At 42.0% G+C, this 20,413-nt stretch overlaps 1 protein-coding gene across 3 annotated transcripts in view; it reads right to left on the bottom strand.

Moving 5' to 3' along the window:
- Nucleotides 1–20,413, bottom strand: part of PRKAR1B (protein kinase cAMP-dependent type I regulatory subunit beta) — a 2,005,749-nt gene that overhangs the window by 1,389,769 nt on the left and 595,567 nt on the right. The gene's annotated exons all lie outside the window — the stretch shown is intronic.

Here is a 20,413-nt window from a genome sequence, read left to right as displayed (position 1 = left end):
CCTTGGTGGGACTATGGATTAGTTGATCCAGGGTGTTGGAATTTATGAATTCCAAGAACTGTTGGGCAAAGGTGTTGATACACGAGTAGTTTTCCAAGTTAATGGCAGGGTAGTTGACATCACCCAGTATTAGGGTGTTTGGTTGTATCTTAATATTTTCCAGTATGTTTAGAAAGGTGTAGTGAGAATCTTGGGGCATGGTGGGGGATCTGTAACAAGCTACAATTTGGATTGAAGTCTTACCTAGTGTTAGCTGCACCTGGAGAATTTCAGATGCATTGTGTTGGGCAACTAGCCAGGTGGTGTGAATATCCTTGGTGAATATGGACACTCTTCCACCTTTAGTGTTTCGATCCTGGTTTGGTGGCCAAAAAGTGTGGTAAGAGTTGTAGCCTGGTATTGCAGGGGTGCTCGCTGAAGCCTTGAACCAGGTCTCAGTTACTGCACAGATATCAATGTTCTCCATTTTTAGGAATGCCTCGAGTGTGTGCATTTTGAGGTTTAGACATCTAGCATTGAGTAGCATTACCTTCAGATTTTGCATGCTTGTACCTGTTACGGTGGTGTTGTCCTTTGAATTTTGCCTAAAAAAGGCACTATAGAGGTGGTAAGAGCCTTAGCCAGTAACCTGAATCCCAGGGGCGACAGTTGCAGCCCATCTCTGGCAAAGCATCGTGGTCTGTCGATCATGTCGTCCCAGGCAGACAGATACTGGATTCCCTTTGAATGACACCAGAGGCTTAGCCAATTGTTGAAGTCAATTATTTTGTCCTTGTATTGTGGTATCATTCTGGGTGAAGGCAGGATGCTACTCAGGGCTACGGTCATACCTGCCTAGGCCATATGATCTGAGAGCTCTTCCGTGTCTCTTTTCATGTAGTCCAGGGAGGTACGTCTCAAGTCATTCACTCCAACATGGACAATGACAGAGATATGAATTTGTACTTGTTGTGGAGTGACTTGAGTGCATGCTTTATGTTACATATGTCACATATTATCTGTGGAGTGGATGGGTAACAGAAAGTTCACACCGGGGATCACACCGACAGCACTACTAGATAGGGGTCAAGGGTACTAGCTGCTAGTACAAGGGTCTAGGGAACTACTAAAGGGGCGGTGAATACCGCACAAAGTGGCTGGGCTAATATATGCCTTCGGGCAGATAGCACAGTACCAACCTATGAACCTATGTGGCGGATCCTGGCACCCGACAGGCAGCTGACTGTAATTTTTCTCCTTGTTCAGCCTGGTGAATGGGACATCAGTTTGCCTGACTATAGAGTCACCTATGACTGAAGTGTTAGGTATGTTGTCTTGCCTTAGGGGCTGTTGCTGGGTGGCACACTGATGTTGTGAGCTATGTGAAACTTTGGTTGTGATTGGTGTTTGTTTGCGTTTTAGCTTCGGAGGTCCTTGTTGCTTGGGCAGGTTACAGTTAAGGGCCTCCGCATATGTGGATTTAGCATTGCTAGCAGTGGGTGTTGGTGGTGTGAGTTTAGAAGGGCTATGTGTTGCTTGAGGTGTAGTGTGGGGTTAACCTTCTCCTCTTGACTGTCTAGCACTATCTTGGGTGGAGAGAGCTTTGCTTCCAGTTTGGCTATGTAAGTGCATCTCTCACAGGTTGTAGTGTTGGGGGGTAGGAGACTAGGGTTGTTTGTGTATGAGGCAATTGCTGCATTGCCCCAGTATGCCCAGATTCACCAGGTGGACAGGATAAATCACTGGAAGCTGAACCTTGGACATGCCTGGTTTGGTGCTTTTTTTGAAAAGTAAAGGAGCTGTTTTCCCTTCCCTTAGCAAGGTACTTTGCAATTATAGGCTGCTTAGTGCCTATGATTAATTTCTCCTTATTAATAAGGAGAGTTGAGTGCTTGTATCAGTTTAAGGCTTCCAGCAGGTATTAGAGCAAGTGCTAGTCACAGGGATGCTTAAAGGTAAGATGAAAATAAAAAAATGGTTTATCCTAAACACTACAGTGTGCACTAGAGAAGTTAGATGTGAAAGTAGGTAACTTAAGTTTTACCTTTCTAAAAAGTTAAGTTTTAGTGGAGAGTCACTATTTTTAAAACAGCAAGATAGATTGAAAGGGGGTCATCACTTTTGTATTCAAAATTAGTTTGCAACATAGTACTTAGTTTATACATCATTAACTGTTTATACAAATACTAATAAAAACAAAAACTTACATTTACTTTTTTCTCTTTATCAAGCTTCTAAACATTAATGACACAAAGTGGGGTATATGCTTTACAGTCTACCCAAAAGTTTAACAAAGTCAACAAAATTCCAGTCTTTCAATAACTTTTCTAGCAATGAAATATTTCACAAATGTCAATGATGTTTTATATTCTTCCATTTATTCAATAACGTCAGCTTTGCTGGTCTTCTACCTGATCATCTTCATCTCCCACCACCAGACTCTGGTTCAAGTCCAAGGTACTCCTGATTCTTCTAGTCAACTTCTGTGCTTTTTCTCTCTCTCTCAAGCACTTTTTTGGAACATTGGAAAGGGTTTCATTGACAGTCTCTATATAGGCTTTACTGTCAGAAGAATGAGAAGCAGAATCCCCTTCTGCTTGCTACCTCACTTTTTGTTGGATAATTTTTTTTATTTCTACCTTAAACTGTTATGCATCCAAAAATGCCTTCTGTGCTCCAGGAAAAATATTCTGAAGAAAGTTGGATACAGCAACTTGAATCTCACACCTGCCTCTTGATATTCTCTGATTGCGGAGATAAATTTGTTCCTCTTCTGCCAAGTATACAGTGAATAATAACAAATGCTCTGATGTATCCAAATTTTAGTACTTTTACTGTCTGACACAGTTTTGTTAGGATCCAACTCTTTCTGCTAGTATGATTGCATCTTCATTAATAAATATCTTGGCTGCTTTTTCATTACTAGGTTTGGAGCATATACTCGATATACCCTTTCAATTAATAAATCTTGCTGTGGAACACCAGTCCAGTTGCTTATCTGTGCTTTCATTAAATTAATACAGTATATTTCTTCCAGTTTCTCTGGTACGGCAGAAAATCTCAGGTTGTAGCTGCATGCTCCGTCTTCTAATTCTACCATTTTTTGGAACATCTTTTGAGCAGTCTTATACTCCAGCCGGCCTTTTCTTCATTTCAGCATCTGATTTTTGCAGTTCTATCAGTTTGTCTGAATAGCTAATCAAAGCTTTTTCTATTATTTTCAGCCTATTTGAGATGATACAATCCTTTAGTGTTTCATTTATTTTAATCACTTCTGAGAACATTTGATTTTTTCCTCTAAATTACTGTAAGCCAGCACCAAACCTGAAGCTTAAACTGCTTTTTGATGACTAGCTAAAAGATGTGTCCCAACCAGTGTCTTCTCTTTACTGTTGCTGGCTGATTTTCTTTCACAATCTTTACATTTCTTCTTTGCTTTCATCCAGGCAGTGGACTTCTTAGCCAGCAACTAAATTTTACCCCAAAAAACAGTTTCAATGGCACTCCTTTTCACTTTATGCTTTGCGCACTGGGAGAGCTGAAATTAAGCTGTTGATCAGTGTGCAGCCTTCTTGGAAGTCCATGCCACTTCAGTTGTTATGACACAGCTACATGAGTAAGGGAGCAGGAGAAAAATGGGGCAATAATTCATAATGGAAGAGTGATGACTACAGTTCCTTTACTTTAGACGGAGAAATTACACTAGATAAACTGAGTACTGAAAGAGGTTGTAAACAACGTGTTAGATGCTTTGAGGGACCTGGTGGGTTTTTAACAGAGAGCTACTCAAGGAGAGATAGACTGTGTTCAGCTTAAACTCAGAAGGAAGTTAGAACAGCAAATTTTGTGGTGTGTATGTGTGGGTGGGTGGGGTTTCTGTGCAGGAGGGGAGGGCAGGCAGAGAAGGCCAATGTAAGAGGCAAAAGTCTGGGCAAAGTGAGAGCAAAATACAAAGGGGGATACTGTTGTTCTTTAATGACCTTATAAAGAGAAAGATTTCCAAAGGTTTTTTGGGAGTTCTGTCTCCATTTAAAGTGATGGACTTTGGATATCTTACTTGTTAGTCAAATGAAATGTGGAGCATAACAAAGGAGGTTACATTCAGATAAGCTGTTCGTCTGCTTAAAAGACCCTCAGATTTAATCTCTCTGTTTCAAGAAGAATCAGAGTTCTGGTGTTAGCCACGTAATGGAACCACTCTGAATAGTAATATTGTGAGTAAGGATTTATTTATTTCAGAGTAACAGTAAAAGGTTTAATTAGTCTTCAGGATATTAACAAATGTTTACATTTTTTACCAGTAGTGCCCTGATTTTTTATAACCACCTCTCTAAGAAGAAGGACCATTTGGGAATGCGAGTACCAGTGTCTTGTTGTAATGGTCAGACTGAGTATTTTCTTTTTCTCACCTTGTTTCAATTTTCTAAATGTGCACAACCCTGACAATGGTACAGAGGTAGAGTTTGGGGTGTGGGGGCTTGCCCCTAAATTAGTTTTTTGTAGTTTGCCACATTGGTACTATCACCATCAATCTCACACATTTTTGGGTTGGAATAATCGTGTCGATAGAATGTGATTAGATACACATAGCAGGCCTGTGGAGACTTCTATAATTAAACAGTAAAGACATAATAGAAGTGCTATCTCTCGAGGACAATTATTACAGATGAAGATGAGGTGGAAAGACTACACAATCTGATTACAGGATAGTTTATGCCATTGGAAACTACAAAAGGGAGACAAACACCTATTGTACAGCAAAGCCTACTGGTGCAAAATGTCAGAAACAGGGAAAGAGCTGTTCCAGACAGCACTGCTTGAGGGTTATGATGCTGATTTCATCACCAGAGATCCAGGTATCAGGAAGGCAAACTTATTTCTAGTGCCGCAGGCATTAATGTCACTAGTCTAATAACAGTGAATATCTAAAAGTGGTGGATGGTGCAGACAGGCCAGAGATATTTTCAGTGTTTGTGCAGGATAGATATAATACAGATAAGTGCCAAGTATGGTAGAATTTTCTGTTTATTAGATATAATCAGAATAATACAAACTAAGATCCCTAAACTCTTTTCTGGCCTGGGTGCAGGACACGAAGAAGTAATTAGCTATGCATCCACCAGCTGTAGAAATGGGAAAGAAGTGGTAATATAGGTAAAGAAGTATGTTTATAAGAGCATGGAAACAGAAAATTAATGTTAGTGCAATGGATGGTATCTAAAAGAAATGAGTGAATTAAATCTTGCACTTGCAGAGTCATGGAGAGGGTAAGAAGCAGAAAGTGACCAGCAGGGTACCAATATATATATATATATATATATATATAAACCACTCTTAACAGCCTTGGTCAGTTCAATGAAGAGAGACAGTGCCTAGATCTACAGCACTTTTTGGAGACCAAGCAGGTTTCCTAGACTGCGTAGTAAAGGGCATGTGGCTGCAAGTATGCAGAATTTAATAAAGGCATGAGAGGAAGCATTACAAAGATAAGGACCTACTGTCTGCAGGTTAGGGTGATAGTCAAGTCAGCAGACAAAGTCTGCAAGCACTTCTAGAGATCCACAAAAGGGAAAGTACAAAGATCCACAAAAGGGAAAGTACAGTTGTGTACACTTACCATAAATGTAGATGTTAGAGTGTCTTCACTGTTGCAGTCATCACTGTAGGGTTCTTCCTGCCAGCAGGCAGCCCTCGGTCGGCCAGAATCCCAAAGTCTGGGTCCGGCGTCGGCTGTTCAGTCATGCTCCCTGACGTCAGAGCGCCAGGAGTACAAAGCTGCCAGCCGACGCCATGTTCTCCAGTTTTTCTTGCCCCAGATGTCAGGTGCCTAAAAGTGAAGGCTAATAGTAAAACAAAAATGTAACATACAACAAACCCCATACCCTGCAGCAAATACACCTCAGAAGAAGGGTGAAGTAGGAAACCACAGTAATAAAAGTATAAGAGGGGACAGGAGGGTGGGTAACCCAGACTGCAACAGTGAAGGCACTCGAACATCTACATTTATGGTAAATGTACACAACTGTACTATGTTCATCGTGTTTCACTGTTGCAGTCATCACTGTAGGGCTGAATCCCAAAGCTGAGATAAGGGGTGGTGGTTATAGAGAAGAAGGGGCGACTAGAAGGCCCTGCAAGACTGCAGAAGCAAAGCCTGCCCTAGACTTAGAGTAAAGAGGGAGATTATAGTGCTTAGAGAAAGTATGCACTGAACTCCAAGTTGCAGCTTCCAAAATATCTTTGGTAGGTATACCCCTGAGAAAGGCAGCAGCTCTGGTAGAGTGAGTCCTAATTTTTCCTGGGATTTGCTTTCCATGATGAGAGTAACAAAATCTGATTCCATGAGCAATCCATTTGGAAATGGTCTGTTTTGAAATAGCTTTGCCTTGGGAATTTGCTGCATAAGAAACAAACAGTTGTTCTGTTTTCCTGATATCCTTGGTTCTGTCCAGGTAAAAATGAAGCTGCCTGTGCACGTCCAAAGAATGCAAGATCCTCTCCCCCTTAATTTGTGGATTACTGAAAAAAGTTGTCAGGTGAATAGTTTGGTTTAAAGCCACTTTAGAAACCACTTTAGGCATGAAAGTAGGATTAGTCCTTAAAGGCACCCTGTCGTGATGAAAAACAATATAAGGTTCCACAGCCATGAGTGCTTGTAACTCCGAGACTCTCCTGGCTGAAGTCAAAGCCAGTAGGATAACAGTCTTCCATGATAAATACTTAATATCAGATGTGGCAGCAGGCTCAAAAGGAGGCAGAGTAAGTTTTTCCAGAACATAGTTGAGGTCCCAGGCAGGTATGGGTGGTGTCCTAGGGGGCCTTAAATTCTTTGCTCCTCTGAGATATTGTTTCAGAAGTGGATGTGAAAAGATTGGAGGATCTGTATTGTAATGTGCAGAGATAGCCGAGGCATGTATTTTTATGGAGGAAAAGGATAAACCCTTATGTAACATGTCTGCCAGGTAATGTAAAATCAATGGAATGTTAGGAATGAGAGGATCCGAATCCTGAGCATGCATCCAGGTGCAAAATCTCTTCCATTTACCTTCATAAGATTTTCTAGTGCTAGGCCGTCTGGCTTCTAAGATGACATCCATGACCTGTTTGGGAAGATTAGGATTAATCATAGGCCCTGAATACGCCAGGCTGACAGGCTGAGAGTTTTGATATGAGAGTGCAGAACCTGACCCTGGTGTTGAGACAAAAGATTTGGAATCTGAGGTAGAATCCAAGGAGGCTCCTGGGATAGATTCATCAGTGTTGAGTACCAAAATTGATGAGGCCAATTTGGGGCCAGTAAAATCATCTTGGGTTTGTCCTGCTTTATCTTTAATAACACCTGTGGAAGAAGAGGTAGAGGAGGAAAGGCATACTCCGAGAGGTTCCTCCAACTGAATGAGAGAGCATCCACTTTCCATGCTAGTCTGTGATATGTCCTTGTGCAAAAAATCTGTAACTGGTAGTTGAGGGGGGATGCAAATAGATCTATGTCCGGGCAGCCCCAGGCTTCTGTAATCATCTTGAATATTTGGGTGTCTAGCATCCACTCGTGTGGGTCTGACAAGTTCCTGCTCAGGCTGTCTGCCAGAATATTTTGTTTCCCTGGCAGGAACTGAGCTTGCAGATCCACTTTGCAAGCTAGAGCTGTGCTCCATAGAGTCATGGCTGGTCTGCAAAGGGGGTAGGAGTGTGAACCCCCTTGCTTGTTTATGTACCACATAACTGTGGTGTTGTCTGTCCGTATCAGTAGTTGTCCTGGCTGTAGAAGATCCTTGAAAGACAAGAGGGCATTCTGTACAGCTAACATCTCTTTTAAATTGATATGTAGGTGCTTCTGATCCTCTGTCCAAAAACCTTGCAGGCCTTTCCCCTGCAAGTGGGCTCCCCATGCGTAATCCGAGGCGTCCGTGGTTAACACTTGGTTGGCTGGAGGCAGACTGAAGGCTTTCCCTTTGTTTTGAAGACATGCCATGGTCCACCAATGGAATTCCTTTCGCAGGCAAGACAGCAATCTGTGTGTCTAGACTGTGACAATGCTGGGACCATACGCTTTTTAGGTACCATTGTATTTTTCTCATATGCAGTCTTGCATATGGTACGAGAAGGATGCAGGAGGCCATGTAACCCAAAGCCTGCAGGACTTTCCTTGCAGTTAACTGAGACATTAACGCCAGGGTTTTGAAAGTTGAAGCCAGCTGAAGTTGTTTTTCGGATGTCAGGAATGCCATCTGGGTTGTTGTGTTTAGAAAAGCACCCAGAAAAGTTATCTGTTGTGTGGGTGTCAAATCTGACTTTTTTATGTTCACAGTGAATCCCAGGTACTTGAGTAGATTTTGAACAAATTCCAGGTGCTGGAGTAAGACATCCTTGCTGTCTGCTTGAATAAGGCAGTCGTCCAGATAAGGGTACATTTGAATTCCCTTGAGTCTGCAGTAAGCTACTACTGGTGCCAGGCACTTGGTGAATACCCTGGGTGCAGTAGACAAGCCAAAGGGCAGTGCAGAGAATTGGTAATGTTTCGAGCCGGCCTTGAACCTGAGGTATTTTCTGCACTCCTGTCTGATAGGGATGTGTAGGTAAGCCTCCTTTAAATCCAATGCATCCATGCATTTTTGCTCAACATTGGCAGGAGCTGCTGCAGAGTAAGCATCTTGAACGTTGGTATTTCCAGGAAAGTATTTAAGACTGACAGATCCAGGATGGGTCTCCAGGAATTTTGTTTTCTGGGAACTAGAAAGAGCCTTGAGTAAAAACCTTGCCCAGTCTCCGATTGTGGGACCAGTTCTATGGCCCTCATAGCCATGAGGGATCCCACCTGGTTTAATGCCTCTGCCCATTGGTATTTTGGTAGGTCTGGCCATCCGTTTGGTCTTGGCAAGGTATGAAAGTGGAATTTGTAACCTCTTGAAACTACATCCAGAACCCACTTGTCTTGGGTTATGCAAGTCCAATTGTGGTGAAAAAGAGAGAGTTTTCCTCCTAGAGGGGCTTCCAGGAGAGAGGTTCCTGGAGCCATGCAGGGGGAGTCATTGAGTCCGTTTCCTATAAGATTGAGGTCCGTCCTCTCCACCCCTGGGGCTGGAAGCACTCCACTGTCTAGGTCTGTAAAAGGTCTGTGCCTGGGCCCTCCCTCTGGTACGCCTATATCTACCCCTCTGAGGCCTGTCTGAGCTGGGAAAGGACCAATTTTTAGTTGGCCAATTTCTGCTAAATCTTGGGGGCTGAACTTGTAAGAAATCCTTAACCGTTTGCATGGATTTTGCCTTATCCTCTATTTTCTTTATCACCTCTTCAGCCTTAGATCCAAACAAAACATTATGTTGAACAGCAGTAACCAGTAACTTTGCTTTCACTTGATCGGGCAAGTTTTGTTCCTTTAACCAAGCATGCCTTCTAATGACTGTGCCAGTGGCAGCCGCCCTGCATGAAGCCTTCAAGGCATCAAAACCACAGTGTAAGCCATGCTTCCCCACCTGCTCAGTAGCATGCATCAAATCGTGTAATTCCTTATTATCTGCACATGCAGAAATGGTACCTAGCTTTTGTTTCATAACAGACAGAAGAAATTGCTGATATTTCAACATATGAAACTGACAATTTAAAGCCCTAATGGATAAAGTAGCAGAAGGATACACTTTTTTGCCCCATCTCTCCAAAGCTCTAGAATCCTTATCTGACGGAATAGGGTTCTTAGCAGAGGCAGCCTTAACACCCTTAGAACCCTAAGAAATGGTTTCTGGATCAGCAGTAGGATTTTTATAAAGAAACTGGTGGGAGTCAGGGACCCTGTAATATCTGTCAGGCTTTGCAGGTGCTGGAGGAAAGGAGTCAGGAGTTAAATTAGCCTCAGAAAAGACATCATCTACAATATCCAAAATGGGAGGAATAGTCAGGGGTCTGTGTTGGGGAAGAAGGAAATTCCTAAGCCTTCTCTTAGATTCAGGGTACTCCTGTCCTTCCCAGTGAAAATGTTCCCTCATGTCATGTAAAGTTTCCCCAAAAGAGAAATCCTCAGGGGAGAAGCTGAAGGAATGGATTCCTCAGCATCAGAATCCTCATAAGGAGGGAAAATGTATTCCTGTTCAGAGGAAGACACTGAAGAAATAGATGCCTGATCAGAGGATTCATAATCCAATTCTTGTCTTGGCCTTTTGTCTGGAGGGGGATGTGAACCCTTAATCATAGTTAGTAAGTCCTCCGCCATTTTAAGCATTTGTTTTTGAGATTTGGGTTCCGGATGAGAGGAGGCCTAGGCTTGAGTCTTTGATTTAGAAGGAGTCTTTGCCTTTGTCTTTGCCTTTATCTGAAGCTGTGTAGGCCTGAAAACCCCCTCGGAAGCCGGTACCTGCACAGCGGCTCCGGACCCATCCGAGGGAGCACTGTCCGAAGGTCCTGCACCTGGAGTACTCAAAGGCCTAGCTGGCTCCTCGTGGGAGTCCATTTCGACAAGCGGTTCTGTAATGGCCGACGACAGCACCTCACTGACGACGGCCGAACCTGCAGCTGGCTCTGCTTGTAAACCGTCGTCTGATTTGGACCTCGGAGGCCTGTCCTTATCCTTGCGTCATTTGTGAACTCCAGTAGTCGGAAGCGTGTCCGACATAGTGTAATTAAATCGCCTGCCAAAGTAGTGAAAAGCAAAATCGTATCTCCGACGACATAGTGTAATTAAATCGCCTGCCAAAGTAGTGAAAAGCAAAATCGTATCTCCGCTTAAAAGTACGTTGATTAAATCTAGCACAAAACCGACAACTAGCTATGTCGTGGTCAGGGCCTAAACAAGGAATACAGTAAGAGTGGAAATCCTTATGAGGTATTTGCTTCCCACAAAAATACAATTATTAACTTTTTCTGACATCGGACTGGAGCAAGAAAAAAGTTTCCCCAACGGGGAAGTCTTCGGAATGAAGCACGAAAAATATCAGGAGTCAGCCAACCGGTACTTGCGAACTGCTTCCACCGCATGGCAAGAAAGACTGGAGAACATGGCGTCGGCTGGCAGCTTTGTACTCCTGGCGCTCTGACGTCAGGGAGCATGACTGAACAGCCGACGCCGGACCCAGACTTTGGGATTCTGGCCGACTGAGGGCTGCCTGCCGGCAGGAAGAACCCCACAGTGATGACTGCAACAGTGAAACACGATGAACATCATTTACATAGTCAGAAACTCTTTGTTTTCTAGTTAGCATTCTAACAGATGGCACTCATAGGACTGTCCTTCAGTCCACTTGGCCTGCTGCATACTTCTGGATGGAAGCAGTGTGCTGCCAAGTCAATATCTGTTTCAGTTACTTTTAGGCAGAAACTGTTCTGTGGTGACATGGCTATTTCCATACTGATGGACACCTCAGTATGAGACAGCTGTGATGCAAAACACATGTACGTATACTGTGCTAGCCATTGGCTTTAAAGACTGGATATGTATTTGAATCCAGCACTTTATGGTTACTGCTGTGACCACAGGCTATGTACTTAAGTCCTCAATTTGGAAGGTATGGTGATGCAAGGATTACTGCTACTGCCTCCGTTTTCCATGGTCTATGCTTTAATCTTGCACACCAATGCTAAGGGAGTATGCATATTTGGTGCACATCAGTGTGGGTTTTGTCAAGCACTCCATTTTCTTTTAAAACCTTAAAGACACAAAGACACATTTTTTAAGGTAACTACTCCAGTAAAATGTGCCTAGTCCTACATTCTGGATATTTGCAATCCTCTGTAATAAAAAAAAATGCCCTTTTAACTCGGTAAAAAAGGGAGTGGATAAATAGACAACTGTTTTGCTACAGGATTAGTGTAACCATGAATTATAGGGCGATAAATATGTTTAAGGGTATAACTCTGTCCTATACATCAGAACATCAGCAACAAAGTCCATATTTAAAGGGGTCAATTGGCCTTATTCAGAATGGAGCACCTTCTAATAGAAAAAAAAAAAACCTTTTTCTTTTTTGGATGCTTTGTGCTCCTGCTTTATTCTGACAGCTGTCCTCAGTGCTCTACATCCAAAGCTGGGTCCACCAGTCACTGGGTCTGACATGGCTCTTAAGATCATCCTTTGGAAGAGGTGCTGTCCTACCACTTACAGGTTCATAGATTAGTACTAGGCTAGCTTCCTTGTGGGCCATTTTAAGCCTAGCCAATTAATCCATGTGAGAATCAAAGCTTGCACTGTGCCTCTGTAAGGCAATTATCTTAATCATTATGCCAACCTCCCATTCTGGGTTTTCTTCTACATTTATGGATACCCCAGTTCCTCCACTCTCCTTCTGGCTGCATGGTGATGTTATGTGGCTAGGAGTGCAGTAAGAGTATGTTACATCTCACCCCACCTCCACAAAAGTTTGGTCATGCTCCCTCCTATCTCCTCCCCTGTGCAACCACAGCCGTTGCCAGGTATGTCACACAGAATGCCCATATAGCGACCTCCCACCCATTATGAACATAATCCCCATCCCTCCTTGCCATTCCATCAGATGCCTGAACTGCTAATTGAACCCAGGTCACCTGAGCTATAGTCTATACCACCAGAGTGTCTAGAAAAAATAAATTCTTAGTTAATGCAAGACACTGAAAGGAGAGTACAGTGAATAGGGAGAAGTGCTCTATGTTAGATGAGCAGAGGTATACAGGCATCATTCTGAATGAAAAAAACTGAATGAAGTCAGACTCACTCAGCTTGAATGTCTCACATCCCTATGCAAGGGGTTGTGAACCAAGAACCTCCAAGGCTGCAGCAGATCAAAAGAAAGGACAGTTCTCTTTTGCAGTGAACACGATAAATGAATGTGGTTTTTCAACTAAGTTTGCTGAAATCAACTTTCACACAATACATTCAGTCTACAGTCCTGCTAACCAAGAAATAGTCCTCAGTGTTTAAGTACCCATCAAATATAACTCAAAGCACTGACTTCACAGTGACAATGTTCAAGTAACTGCAATGCGGAATTTGCACCCTAATGATCCTAAATCAGCAAAGGGCAGCAGCACAGTCTACACCACCAGCAACCAAGGTAGCAATACAATTTGTCGACAGACACAGAAATGTGTAAACATCTGCTATCAAACAAGTTAAATTAGCAGACATCCATATCGCAAAATAAGTCACTCTTCAGTAGAAATCAAAAACAATAACAGAAAAGGTATTCTTGGTTGGCCGATTAGCATTTGGGTGGGAGGTATTCGCCTAGAATACTTACAGCACCAAAGCCTCAACAACCAAAAGCAAAAATATTCTGATAGTTGTAACAGACATATGGGATAATGACCACAATACAGAATGAAGCCCAAAGAACTGGGAAGCAGTTAAACTGGTCAGAGATGGTCTGTGTGAATTGATCCATCCATCCACAGCCCCTTTTCCCATTTCTGCATATGGGGTCGAGGTGTCACTTCAACAGTAACAATCATCAATCATCTACAGCCAAGTAACAAAATCATCAACGAGTACTTCTGTTGACAGCGAGTCCTTATTCCAAATATCTGTTGAAAGGGATAACTATGTGGAGTAAATATCCTTAACCCCAAAACAAAGCAACTCTGGAGCTGATCATATGCTGCACAGGGATGCAAGCAGCAGAGTAGCAAACATGGGGTGAGGAAAAGGGTGTTGTGCAGGACTTTGCCCCATAATGACTTTAAGACAATCTGATCCACCCAAAATTGCATTTACACAGGTTGTCTTCATTCAACTCTTGTAGATCCAAAGGAATCATATCACTCTAGCAGATGTAGCACGATAAACCTGTGAACCCAGCTTCTGTGCAAGAGGGACAGAAGGATTCATATCATCATCATCTAAAAGGTCACCTGGTGCACGTGGAGTGATCCAGCCATGCCACTGTTATCAAGTGTCTGCTGGATTCGGCAGTGCCAGTAAATGAATCTCTATGAAGTATTACCAAGCCTGACATTTTGCTATTTTGTTGTCTTGCTGTCCCATAGGGGGTAAAATCTTCAAGTGCTGCTGGCAATTCAGGTTTACCTACCAGCCCCCGTGTGAAAGTCTTGGTCTGGGAAACGGAATCAAGCACAAAGTGCAGTTGCCCCACATGAATGACAGATATCAGAAAGAATCGTTATGCAGGATCATCTTCTGGTAAAGGACAGTGACTAGCTCCAGGTGTAGGAAAATGGTGAATCGTGTGACTGATGAAGTAGATGAAAATGCACAAGTGAGTGTCTTTGTATCACTGAAGGCGAATGACATGGGCGCAAACTAAGGGTCGCATAAAAAAATATTTGTCACAGCAGTGTGATTACGCCTAACTGTTAGATCATTAGCTTTCAGCCACTTTGTCAGATAACCATGACAAGGAGGATGGGAAAGATAAAAGGAATCATAAATGGAAATGCAGGACCCATCCAAAGAGTACAAGACATCCAGAAAAAGAGAATAAACATAACAGCATTCCAGCAGTTATACAAATCTAAAGCTTAGTGGGTGATTAGGATTAATAACTTGGTTAAAAAATGGCAGCTCAAAAGCCTTGTAACCAAAAGTAATCATACTGAGAAAATAAGTGATCTACTCCCAGTCCCATTTCTAGTAATGGTGCTTCTAATGAGTAGAATCATGGAAAGTTTTACAGCCTATGCAAAAAAATCTTAAGTACCATTTAAGCAAAGTGTACAACAACCCACCTAAAATGAAGATCTTGGCTATAAGCATAAAACTTAGATTCAGCCAATCTACATTTCAATGAAGCCAGACAGCCAAACTTAGTCATGAGAAATTTCTATTTCAGCCCTCTGCACCACCAAAAAGTCTTAGCCTTTTACATGACTTTATTATGAAGAGAGTATGAGAAGTCTGAAGTTTTTACCTAAACTGAAAGAAAAGGGGAGGGGGGCAATACAGGTAAGCAAAACATTAAGGATAGCATAGCTTTCAGACTGAATCAAAAATGTCATAGTGACAAAAGGAAGCATGTTTTGCTGAAAGAGTGGTAGATGAATGCAATGATCTTCCCAAGTGGGAAGCAAGATATGAAATATCTGAGCCTCTTAAGAATGAGAAAAGTGCTAGAGGAGAAATGTGTGTGTGTGTGTGTGTGTGTGTGTGTGTGTGTGGGGGGGGGTTGTGTGGAGTATAGGATATAAACTTGAACCAAGTGGGCAGATTAGGTAGTAATTATGAGCCTTTTTAACAGCTCTTTGTATATCTGCATCTATAAAATAAGCATGCAGGCTGAGATGTACACATGCCCACTAACAGAATTAATTAATTCTCCCTATACAAGAGAACACAGAATCAGCTAATAAATAAATCTTTTCACAATTCACTTAATCAATGATCCAATTATTCACCATTTTTTTTATCTTTTTCTTTTTTCTCTTGACCACAAAGACCACCCTGACTAGGTCCACTATTCAGAAGAGACCTGAAAAGGTATTTATGCTGATGGAAAAAGAAACATGGCTTGTGTATTCAATGTTTAGGCAGCCTGGAAGTTGCATTTATAACATTATCCTAGACCCCCCAGCATCAGAAGACCAGAAACAACAAAATATAAAGTACAGTCTGCACAACAGGGTAGAGATGATGCATATTCTGATATTGTCTTTACTCTGGATAACATATATTCAAATGCTTCTAATTAGTCTCTTGAAAAAGGCACAAGTAGAAAACATCTGACCAAAGTTTATTAAAGTAGTTAATATGATCAATCGATTTCTACTTTCTAGCTGGTGCTTACTACTCATATGTCAACTACAAAATATACTGCACCTTGTGGTGATCTACAAGCGCATGAGAATTAATTTCACCGACTGCACTGTAACACAGTAAGCAGTTACAGTCTGTAAATCTTCTGCACATAAAAGTGTATAATGGAACCATTCGCTGCCTTTAAACATTGACTTTGTAGTGAGACAATTTCACTTCAGAGATGTGATCAAAACCACATGTTCGTAGGTGTTTACTACACAAACAACCATTGGGGCCTTTTTAAGCCTAGCCATGCTTTCCAGATCTCTGACTTGTTCTTGTACCCTTGATAAGTGTAAGCAGGGGCTTGGGAGATAACACATTTACAAGGAGGTTCCTGGGAGATGAACTAAGCAGCGGTGGTGCAGCAGTAGCATTGTTGCCTCACAGCAAGAGGTTCTCCCGTTCGATTCTTGGCTGGAGTGCGGGGAGTACCTTCTGTGTGGAGTCTGCATGTCCTCCCCATGGCTGGGTGGCATTCAAAAGACGTGTAAATGGGCGTGCCTTCATTGAAGGTTGGACGTCGAGCTGGCACCTCGGCGTTCGTGAAAATCTACTGCCAATCATTAGTGGACCGGAGTTCCGCTGTGGCGACCCCTAATCAGCAAAAGCCAAAAAGACAAACAAACCTGGGAGATGAACTATTCACAGGCTGCCTGTGTCCATTACAGACATAGGTGCCAAAACAGGGATGAATTTCCTGTTCCCCATCCAACTGTCCAAGTTAAACTTGATTGGATTAGGGAGGAACACACACACTGTGTGTTATGCTGACAGTCACTGCTGACCTGTTATCATTTATTATCATTTCAAACTGCTGAGGTGATCTTGTAATAGAAAAACAAACATTTTAGGGAACGATTTGTTACCTGCCCTGACTTTTGATGCAAAGGGTAAGGCTGAATGCTGTTGTCTGTTTTAAAAGAATTATGGGTGCAACCAGTTAAAAATTTTTTTCTGTCATAATGTGGCATTATGTAGCCAAAGAAATTTCTGATGATGCACTGTCAATTATTTTGTGTGAATTTGTATTACATCAAGAAAATTGCACTTCAATTTGTGGCACAAACCACATGGATTCAGAGTAGCTCTGTTAAAAACTCTAGAATTTCAGACATGTAGGAAGAATCACAATGAATGGCTTCTAATTATAAGCTAGATCACAAATCCCTCTTCCTAAATTTATAGCCCTCTGCTGCTACTCTGCTCCCAATGTAAAAATGTAAATGATGTCCCTTCTAAACCTCCTAACTGTAGCCTGATCCATATTCTGTCCACAGAACTCTGATGCATGCAGGCTTAAGCCTAGCAGTCTGATAATAAACTTAAAGGCTAACAGACAAGTTGGCTGTCAACATAGTATCTAATCATAGGTCAGCGGGAATGAACATCCTAAATAAATTACTAAAACCCAAGAGACTTCGGTCTGTACTTTAATGTTTTAAAAACAGACCGTCCACCCAGTATTATAACTTTTTTTCTTACTAAAAACAGAGCGGGTGTTAACAGACTGTTAGCAAAATATTCTGCCCTGGCAACAAGGGACTTCCTACTAGAACATTCCAACTGAGCCTCAATAGACACATCACAGGTGATAAGTGAAAGGCAACTTTTTTGTTTCATATTTTCCACATAAAATTCGGGAAGCGATATTCGTATTAGCTCATTTGTCTCTAAGTCTGAGAGTTATAAATCACTATTCCCTCCTAGAGTGGTAACCCTGCTGCTGACTGTGGGAAGGTATTTGGAAAACTAAGACTAGACGAGAATATTAATCAGCCATAAAGTTCAGTTATGCCTTTTACAGGCAGATCACAATAATGAAAAAAAGTACTCACTTTATGTTTATTAAGTCTCAAGGTTGTCTGTTATCAGACAGACATGGATAGTTCTGTAATTCTAAATTAAGATACAGCTGTTTCAGTGAAAATTTAAAAAATACACTTTGTAAAATGCACTTCAGAATAATACATACTACATTCTTCTTATGTATCAGTCAAAGTAAGTAAGTAAGCAAGTTAGCAAATAAATCAGTAAGGGATCATGTTCCAAATGGCATACCTGGAAAATGAGAACAACATTCCTTTACAGGCAAGAACCTATAAATACTTTACTAAACCTAAAGAACCCTCATGCATATAACTGCATATTACCATATAAGATGATGAATACAAGTCTCAGGAAATGTTGCAAGCACTGCCACGGAACCCACATAACTGTGGTACCATACACTTTACTAGAATGTAGCCTGCCAAGAGGCACAGGTCAACTGTGGAAATCTGAGTTTGGGCAGGATGAGGTGGAGTTTAGAACTGAGTGGATGAAAACTACATCTCTTTTCCAGAGAAGAGGCTGTGGGTAGTGTCCAGTGCACAGTTCTCCTTTAATGAAGGTTGTGCACTGTTACAAGAGTCGAGCAATGAATGTAGTCAGTGAATAGTGCAGTTCTTCCAGAGACGCAAACTTATGTTGGAACATGGTATGTTTGCACTTATGATAGCAGTACGTACACACTTGGGGAGTAGTGGGGGAATTTCTAGGGCAGCAGCTAGAAAACACGTAGCATAATGACATTACTCACTGTCTAATAACTTTCACCCTGTCTGTTTTCAAACAGTTACAGGCCAGAACAAGAAATGACTCTAGGAAGAGGTATCTCACCATGGTGTGATGTGGGATTCAGTGATTAATGGGTGAAGTATGGCTTTCTGAGTAACTGATGAGCTAACAGCTGATCATCAGTAGAATTTCTGGACAAAATAAATGTATCATAATATGTCCCTAAATCACATAAAGAAAACACTACATTGATGCTCATAGTAATTACAATGAAGGGCATGAGCAGCTTCTAGCAGATGCCTCCCCCATTGCTCAACATCCGTTATGGCACTCTGCTGGCAGTGAAAAGTACAGTTTTGTACCTACCATAAATGTAGATGTTCGAAGATCCACATTGCTGCAGTCCTTACACTTGGGTAGTCCGCTGTCCTCGGTTGGCCCGAATATCAAAGTATAAGGCTGACGTCGGTCAAGGCGCATTAGACTGACATCAGGACGTCAGGGTACAAATGCGCATGACCGACGTCATAACCTCAGTCTTTTCTTGCCCCAGATGTCAGAAGACCCTAAAAAGAAAGGTCAAAACCAAAAGACAGCAAACACCCAACCAACCACCCTTGCACTAACAATATGTACAATATATACAATATATATACAATATTTACAACCCAACCCACACAACCGCCTCTAACTACAGAGGGGAAGGAGGGAGGGTAAATTGGACTGCAGCAATGTGGATCTTCGAACATCTACATTTATGGTAGGTACAAAACTGTACTATGTTCTTCATCTCACATTGCTGCAGTCCTTACACTTGGGTAGAATCCCAAAGCAGAGGAAAGGGAGGATGGCAAAACTATAAGGAAGCAGGAGCTGCCAAAATGCCCTGTAAAATAGCAGTGGCAAAACCAGCCCTAGATTTAGAGAAAAGTGGAAGGTGATAATGCTTAGAGAAAGTATGCACTGAACTCCAAGTAGCTGCCTCCAAAATATCCTTAGTTGCCACCCCTTAAAAGCTGTCAAGTGGCAGTAGCCCTAGTGGAATGAGGCCTAATCCCAGCTGGAATCTCCTTGCCATGATGGGAATAACAGAAAGCAATGCAAAACCCAATCCACTTAGAAATAGTTTGTTTTGACACAGGCTTGCCCTGAGAACCCAAAGCAAATGAAACAAATAACTGCTGAGACTGCCTGAACCCTTTAGTTCTGTCCAAATAATATCGCAACTGCCTGTGTACATCTAAAGTATGCAAAATCTTTTCCCCTTTATTTTGGGGATTTGCATAAAAAGTAGGCAAATGAATAGTTTGGTTTAAAGCCACACTAGAAACCACTTTAGGCATAAAGGAAGGATTAGTACGTAAAGATACCCTATCCTTATGGAAAATTAGGAAAGGCTCAACCGCCATAAGGGCCTGCAACTCAGAAACCCTTCTTGCAGAGGTAATAGCCAACAAAAAAGCAGTCTTCCATGATAAAAATTTTAACTCAGTAGTAGCCGCAGGCTCAAAAGGTTGTAGAGTGAGTTTCTCCAACACAAAATTGAGATCCCAAGCAGGAGTAGGAGCTCTTCGTGGGGGTCTTATATTCTTTGCCCCTCTAAGAAATTGCTTGAACAAAGGATGAGAAAACAATGGTGGGTCACAATCATAGTGAGCCGAAATTGCTGCAGCATGAACCTTAACAGAAGAGAAGGACAAACCTTTGTCCAGTAACTCAGTAAGATATTGAAGAGCCACACTTAAATTAGGCTCAGAAACATCAAAATCCTTTGCTGCACTCCAAAATAAAAATCTCTTCAATTTATCTGTACACTTTCCTTGTACTAGGCCTTCTAGCTTCCAAAATAACATTCAAAACTTGCTGTGGAAGTGGAGGCCCACTATGGTTCAAAACAGAATATGCCAGGCTGTTAGGTGCAGAGAGTGAAGCTTGACATTGAGCAAATGACTGTCCTCCTGAGACAACAGGTGTGGAATCGAAGGCAAAGGCCATGGAGGCTCCCGTACCAGGCTTCTCAGTAATGGGTACCAATGCTGTCGAGGCCAATCTGGAGCTATCAAAATCATCCTTGGCTTGTCCTGTCTGGCCTTTAGTAGTACCTTTGGGAGGAGAGGCAGAGGCGGAAAGGCATACACATGAAGATTGCTCCAATTGAAAGAAAGA

The sequence above is a fragment of the Protopterus annectens genome, chromosome 12.part0, assembly GCF_019279795.1.
Source record: "Protopterus annectens isolate FY-2018-M chromosome 12.part0, PAN1.0, whole genome shotgun sequence".
Taxonomy (NCBI): domain Eukaryota; kingdom Metazoa; phylum Chordata; order Ceratodontiformes; family Protopteridae; genus Protopterus; species Protopterus annectens.
The sequence above is the reverse complement of the archived record's forward strand: the minus strand, read 5'-3'. Positions and strand labels throughout refer to the sequence as shown.